At 39.3% G+C, this 6,745-nt stretch overlaps 1 pseudogene; it reads left to right on the top strand.

Moving 5' to 3' along the window:
- The first annotated feature begins 618 nt into the window (after positions 1-618).
- LOC149261755 (protein JINGUBANG pseudogene) lies at positions 619-2,907 on the top strand (annotated as a pseudogene).
- Positions 2,908-6,745: the final 3,838 nt, after the last annotated feature.

Raw genomic sequence — 6,745 nt, 5'->3', positions numbered from 1 at the left:
TTAAGAGTTTTGTTCCTCTTTGAATTACCTCAAAACCACAGAATTAAAGATTGGACAACGGTATCCTTCTGGCGAGTTTCGAAAATCTTTTTCCGTTCATTGTATTTTCGGCTGAACTGGAACCTCGTCTGGATATTATAGGCGGCTGAATTTGAACCACGACTGGCTAATTCTGACTGGTTACCAATTTCTTTAAATTAAAAAACTGTACTTTGGACGGTCATATGTCAAAAAGTTTGTGGCTTTCACCGCGTCAACTGTTCGGTGGAAATGTCACATGAACGCCTTTGAATGATTCAAAGGTACCCTAATTTAGTGTTGGTTTAGTTTAGGGTTTCTGGAGATCTTGCCAACGACTCGTATATGATAAGCCCCACAAAAGACATGTGATTGGATATTGTTTTGCCACGTGTCTTGACGGTTTACGTCTCTCCTCTTTGCTGACTTTGCACGAAAGGCTCAGGCTCCCGGATAGCGTATGTGCGTTCTAAGAAAAGAGCCTTCAACTGAAAGTTAGGTAGGTTAAGTTTTGTATTATCCAACGAAATGTTCATGCTCCACCGGTCTATATTTTGTATTATGCAAAGAAAGGTCACCAATTTTATGGTGGACCTTCACCCCAGTCTGTAGCCAACACATACTTAGCCAGTCGTGAAATGAATGGCGCTGTTCATTCAAGCAATCTAATATGGTGTCCAAGTTCTCCTTGCTCTGGTTTATTGTATTACCCGGGCTTCGAAGCTTTGCTTCCAAGGTTTCAGCGGTCGTTGGCTTGAATTTGGTCGGCGGTTTGTGGGACGTCTGAAAATTATTCGCTTGCCTGCATATTCTTGTTGTTCCGAATTCGAATTGTGAGTTTCGCTTTACTGTTCAGTTTGTTTCAGGTGTTAGAACATAAGCTATCTGATTGCAGTTTCGATGTTCGGAACTATCGATATTGGAATCGCAGAAGGATCTAAGAGGGCCGTGGAGTTCACACCGAAGATGGCAGATCCTCCAAAAGCCACCAAAACCACGCTCAAGAGTTTTCTGCAATCAGATCCCACCTTGCTTTCAACTAGCAATCGTTCATCAGACGAGAGTTTGGGCTCGAACAACAACTCAAGTATGAAATCGAGGTACAGCTTTCTATCAGCGGGCACCGTTTCCCCGGCGAGATTCAGTCCCGCTTCACCCTACGCCATGTCGCCGTGGAGCAACGCGTCCGCGTGTCCTTCCCCATGGACATTAATGTCTCCTCTGCACTCCCCCTTCTTGACGCCCTTGCTGGACGGCAGATCCTACGGATGCATCGCTACCTTGTTGAGACAAGACGGTCACGTATCAGCACTCGCTCTGTCTGGCAACGGCCTGCTTTACACTGGCTCAGACAGCAATAACATTCGTGTCTGGAAACACCCCACCCTTCACGAATACGGCTGCCTCAAAGCCGGTAGCGGGTACGTTAAGGCTCTGTTGGTTGTGCGTGACTATGTTTTCGGCGTTCACCACGACCGGAAAATCCGTGTATGGTACCGTCCTCGAAAAGATTCCCGTGTTTGCAGGCGAGTAGGCACCCTTCCTACCATGAAAGATCGAATACAGAGTTCAATGAATCCCAAAAACTATGTCCAGGTTCGGAGGCATCACAGTGCCCTTTGGATCAAGCACATGGACGCCATTTCCTCTCTGGCCTATAACGAAGAAGGGGGTGTGCTGTATTCGGGTTCGTGGGACAAAACCGTGAAGGTGTGGAGAATGCGGGATTGGAAATGCGTCGAATCGATCGTGGCTCACGACGATGCCGTCAGTTCTATAGCTGTTGCGACGGATGGATTGCTCTTTACCGGCTCAGCTGACAGTACAGTCAAAGTATGGGCACCGATTGCGGGAAAGGGAAAACCAAAGCATGTACTTGCACAGACTCTGACCGTCCAACAATCTGGTGCAGTGAACGCGCTTGCCCTTAGCACGGACGGAGCGATTCTCTACTCGGGATCGGCCGACGGAGCTGTTAATATTTGGGAAAGAAAAAAGCCCATCTACATGAATTCCACGCTGCAATTGGCCGGGTTTCTAAGAGGCCACAAGCATGCAGTGCTGTGTCTGGCCACTGTTAAGAATCTTGTTTTCAGCGGGTCGGCGGATAAGACGATTCAGATATGGAGACGGGATCCTCACGGTGGTTTCCATTCGTGGTTGGCCGTGTTGCAGGGCCACAGTGGACCCGTAAAGTCCATCGCAGCAGCCGTTGACATTTCCAATTCCCATGGCTTTCTTGTTTACAGCGGGAGTACGGACAGGTCAGTGAAGGTATGGTTGGTCGAAGATAACGATTCTTCACCAAATCGGAATGCAGCTCACTATTCCACAACTCCTAGGCTGTCGCCCGCCTGGGTGCAACAAAAGTTCGCAAAGTAAGTCAATGCTTCGCCCGGAGTTGCAGTTCAAATTTGCCATACAACTCATGCATTGAAACACATCCAAACCAACGGAAAAGAACTAGCGCATCCAATTAGAGTTCCCGTTGCTGGAGACTGCCATAAACTTACGAAGAAACATCTGCTTCAGATGAAAACCAGGGAATTAACGGCAATGGTCTGTAAGGGAGCGGGCGAAACAAATAGATAAAGTACGTGCCCGTGAGTTAGGTATGAATGACGTGGAAAGTTAGTTATCCCAGATGGGCCAAGATTATTCCTTCAGTCGCCTAATTAAAGAAAAGCCCCTCCATACATATGCAATATTGTATGCAAAAGTTCAAGTTATGTCGTTTCACATCCGTGTATAATGTATAATTACGGTTGCCCGGAACCAGAAACAGAATTAGAGTTCTGTTTCCATTTATATTGTATATATTCTTTTTTTTAAAAGATGTATTGTTTATATTGCTTAATGTGAAGTCATCCTCAAGATGGCGCTGATAGATATGGGTGCGTGAATGTAATATTGTTGCATTTTAATCTTATAAAAATGTCTTAATGATTTTAAAATATTTATAAATAGTACGGAGTTATATTTATTTTGAAAATTAATAAGAATTTTTTTTGTTTGGTTTTAATTTATTATTCTGCACCCAGTGATTTAATTGTTTAATTGGTATCATCTAAGTTACTTGGTTCTGTTAGAGTTTGACCAGAATATGACGATTTTAAAATTTGCGAGTTAAAATTTTGTGATGATTTTAAAATTTTGAAAATAAAGTTTGGTATTAAATTGGAGATATTAAACCATTTATGTTATTGGAATTTAAATTTGACATATTAAAATATCTATGTTATTTGGTTTAGGTTAGTGTTGGAATATGACTGTGAGTTTAAAATCTAGTCAAAATTTTGAAAAATAAAATTTATTATAAAGAAATATATATATATAATTTTTATGTATTATTGAAATGTTGTATTTTTATTATTATAGGTTTTTAATATATAAATTTATATGGTTTTTTAATTGGGTTGCAAGTTAGTTGTGGATTTGTATGCAGATCATAGATATGTTCAAACGAACTAATGTACGGGTTGGTGAACGGCTTCTCCAACGCCCTCACACACACCATCTTCTTAATGAAAAGAATGGTCGTAGATCATAGTAGATCCAAGACGAGAAGAATGGAAACATCTTAAATCTCCAAGTGGTGGTAGTTGGGGAACACATACAACCATCTGTTCGACATTCAATCTGGTGCTACAGGTATCTTAGGAGGTCTGAGACAATAGTATTCTGGTTTGTGGAGCTAGGAGCATGGGGAGGAAACTTTGTTGTGGTTTGTCTTGGCTCACAAATGGTGCAATTGGTCTGGTATGTTCTTATGCTTATCCTTTTCCTTGGTTTGGGGGCTGACATTAGTTATCTACCTTGCGTTTGGAAGGGAAAAGGAACAATGGTGAATTGGAATGTTTATGTGATAACATGGAAATTCGTTATCTCATATGGGCATGTTTCATGGGTTCTCGGTTTTATTTACTCTGTTTTCTCTGCATGCTGATTATGAGCTCCATAATTCTCATTTTAAGTTTAATTGGAAAACCCTGAGGAAATTAAAGGCATTTGGGCCAGGCCGGGTCTATGGACTCCAAGCTCAGGAGTGCAAGGGGGTCGTTGTTAATAATCTAAAGGTGCCTCATACTCTGGGTTGGTTCATGATTTCCTTTGGGTATTGGTGGTGTAGTGCAACACGATGATGTCTATGTCCTTCAGTCCTTCTATTAAGTCTAAGTTTGATTATCTATTGCTTTTATGCATCATTGTTAATCTAGGTTTGCCTATGTTGCTTCTCCCTTCGGTCTCTGCACAATATGTTAGGTCTCAAGTGCGGGTAGGTGAGAGTAAGTTGACGAAGGGTGGTATGACATCGTCCATTATGGTGAAGAACCCTCCTAGTGTTGGTGCCTCTAGGCGCGAAGGTCGTGGCTGTAAAAATCAAGGTGGTAAGGGTAACGAGAAAGGCTCGACGTCTGGCAACCCCCCACGCCAACACAGTAGAAAATTGAATGCACAGATCCTGCAAAACATTATCCATGCCTATTACGAGGGGACCCCAACCTAGGTGAAGCAAATGATCTCAACCTGGGAAGCTGAATTAAACCAGAAAGCTAAGATAGAGCCATTAACGGAAGACTGGAGTGGTCTAATCCTTAATCCTCGGTACACTCGCGGTTGCCTCACTCTGTATAAACTATTTTTTCACCTTTTCTGGCTCATGAAAAACATTGTCGCCAAAGCAATGACTTCTCTCACTATTGTTGTGAATATGAACATTGGTCTCAATGCCATTTAGAAAGAACTTAAGTTGATTCAACTCCAACTTCAACACTAGAATGCTAGCCTAGGCTATATTAAGCGCCACATTTCTTGTTTGCCTCAATCCAAACTGTCAAGCTCAAGTGCAAAAGATCCTACTCCAGTGGAATCATCAGATGATTAGATGATGGAAGGTCCTGTCTGTTATCATTTTTTCTTATGTTTTGATGTATATGTCAAGTAGAATTTATGTTAATAGTTTTATGCTTAATAGATGGTTTCCAAACTATAAGTCCTATAAGGTTTTGATAGTCAAACTCAGACTATTTAAGTTTTGGATGGCATATATTGCAGTTCGATGGCCAACAAACCTGGTTTCCCACTCGGTAGGTTGAGGCCACCAAACATTTCTTATGATTGTAACTTGCCTGATTATTGAAATGAAAGAATGCATAGGTACTGTCAAGCTTACAAAAATAAATAAATTTATATAGCTATATAAAGAAAAAAATTCCCACTAAAAATAATAAATGACAATAATATATATATATATCTATCTATCTATATATATATATATATATATATATATAACTTATATATTTTATTGAAATATTACACTATTATTATAATTATTTATAAATATATAGAGTTCTGATGGGAGCCAAGGAGTGGGTCAGGGTGGCTAACCCTAAGTGCTTCGACCTTGGTTTGTTCCTTCATCTCTTGCTGCCACAGTTTTTCCTTATAGGGGTTATTTTGCTAGTTTGTGGTCTTCTTGTGATGCGTCGAATGAGATTTCCATTGTTGAGGTCTGCTATGGAGTTAGTTTGACCAATGTTCTCTGTCATGATGTCATATGAACAATATGGGAAGTTGAGGGGGTGTGTTTTTTGGCGGTAGTTTGCTGCTCAACTCACATTTCGTGCCTTTCTTGCGACGTTTTTTGTCATCACCATGTGGAGTGGGATTCTTCTTAAATGCTTTCTGAATTTTTTGGGTGGTTCCTTCACAGTGGCTCACAACTTTCATTATCGTCGATCCATTTGGAAGTGTCACACTTCCATCCCTTCACAAGTCTCTTCCATGGTTTTCATCACAGTGCCCTACAAGGCTCTCTGTCGCTAGCTATCGCTAGGTTTTGGGGCATATCTCTTCCTCTTGAGGCTTGGTGTCGGGTCTCCATTTTGTTTATTTGGGCAGCTTCCTAATGCTTTATGGCATGGGTCTCACTCATATTTTTTCTTTTAAGATTTCTGTTTCTGTTGGCCAGTCTTTGTGTTGTTTCTATGCTCCCTATATAGGTTTTTCTCGAGCTTGTATGCCCTACATATATATTGCTTCTTTTTTAGGTTTTCAATGAGCCTACGTGCCCTGACTTATATATTTTGTTGGGCCTACTTTCCCATATTCTTTATACTCTCTCGCTTGGTTATTATTGACCTTAGGGTCCCTTTTTCATAGATATTTGTTTAAATTTCTGTCTTGTTGCTCCTCAGGATGACATACACACATAGTGTGTCTACAAAATGTAATTTTTATTCCCTATTTACATAATAAAAAATACATTTTTTTCTTTAGAAAATATTATTTATAAATATATAAATATATATAATTTATGTGTGTATTGTATAAATAAAAAAATTAACATATATAATAAATTAACAATTTAATTCGCAATTAACAATTGACATGTTATAAAGTATTACTTAAACAACGAGGTTTGATTCAAAGTTCAAATCCCTCCTGGATTAACTCAAAAATAATAATAATGACATTTAAAGATTAAAATATTTTTTTAATTTATATATATTTCTTTTATATATCTAAATTCTACATTTTATTGAAATATTAAACTTCCATTATAATCGTTTATAAATATATAAATTTATCTTATTTAAGTGTGTATGTTATAAATAGAAAATTAACATATCATAATTGTGAAGACAAAAATAAACAAATAGAAATGAAAATTATTATTTAAAAATATTGTGCTTTATGTAAATTGACAATAGGACTCCTAACATCC

This window comes from Pinus tabuliformis, chromosome 6, assembly GCF_031772625.1.
Source record: "Pinus tabuliformis cultivar Carrire ecotype Pingquan chromosome 6, CPIR1, whole genome shotgun sequence".
NCBI classification, from domain to species: Eukaryota; Viridiplantae; Streptophyta; class Pinopsida; order Pinales; family Pinaceae; genus Pinus; species Pinus tabuliformis.
The sequence above is the reverse complement of the archived record's forward strand: the minus strand, read 5'-3'. Positions and strand labels throughout refer to the sequence as shown.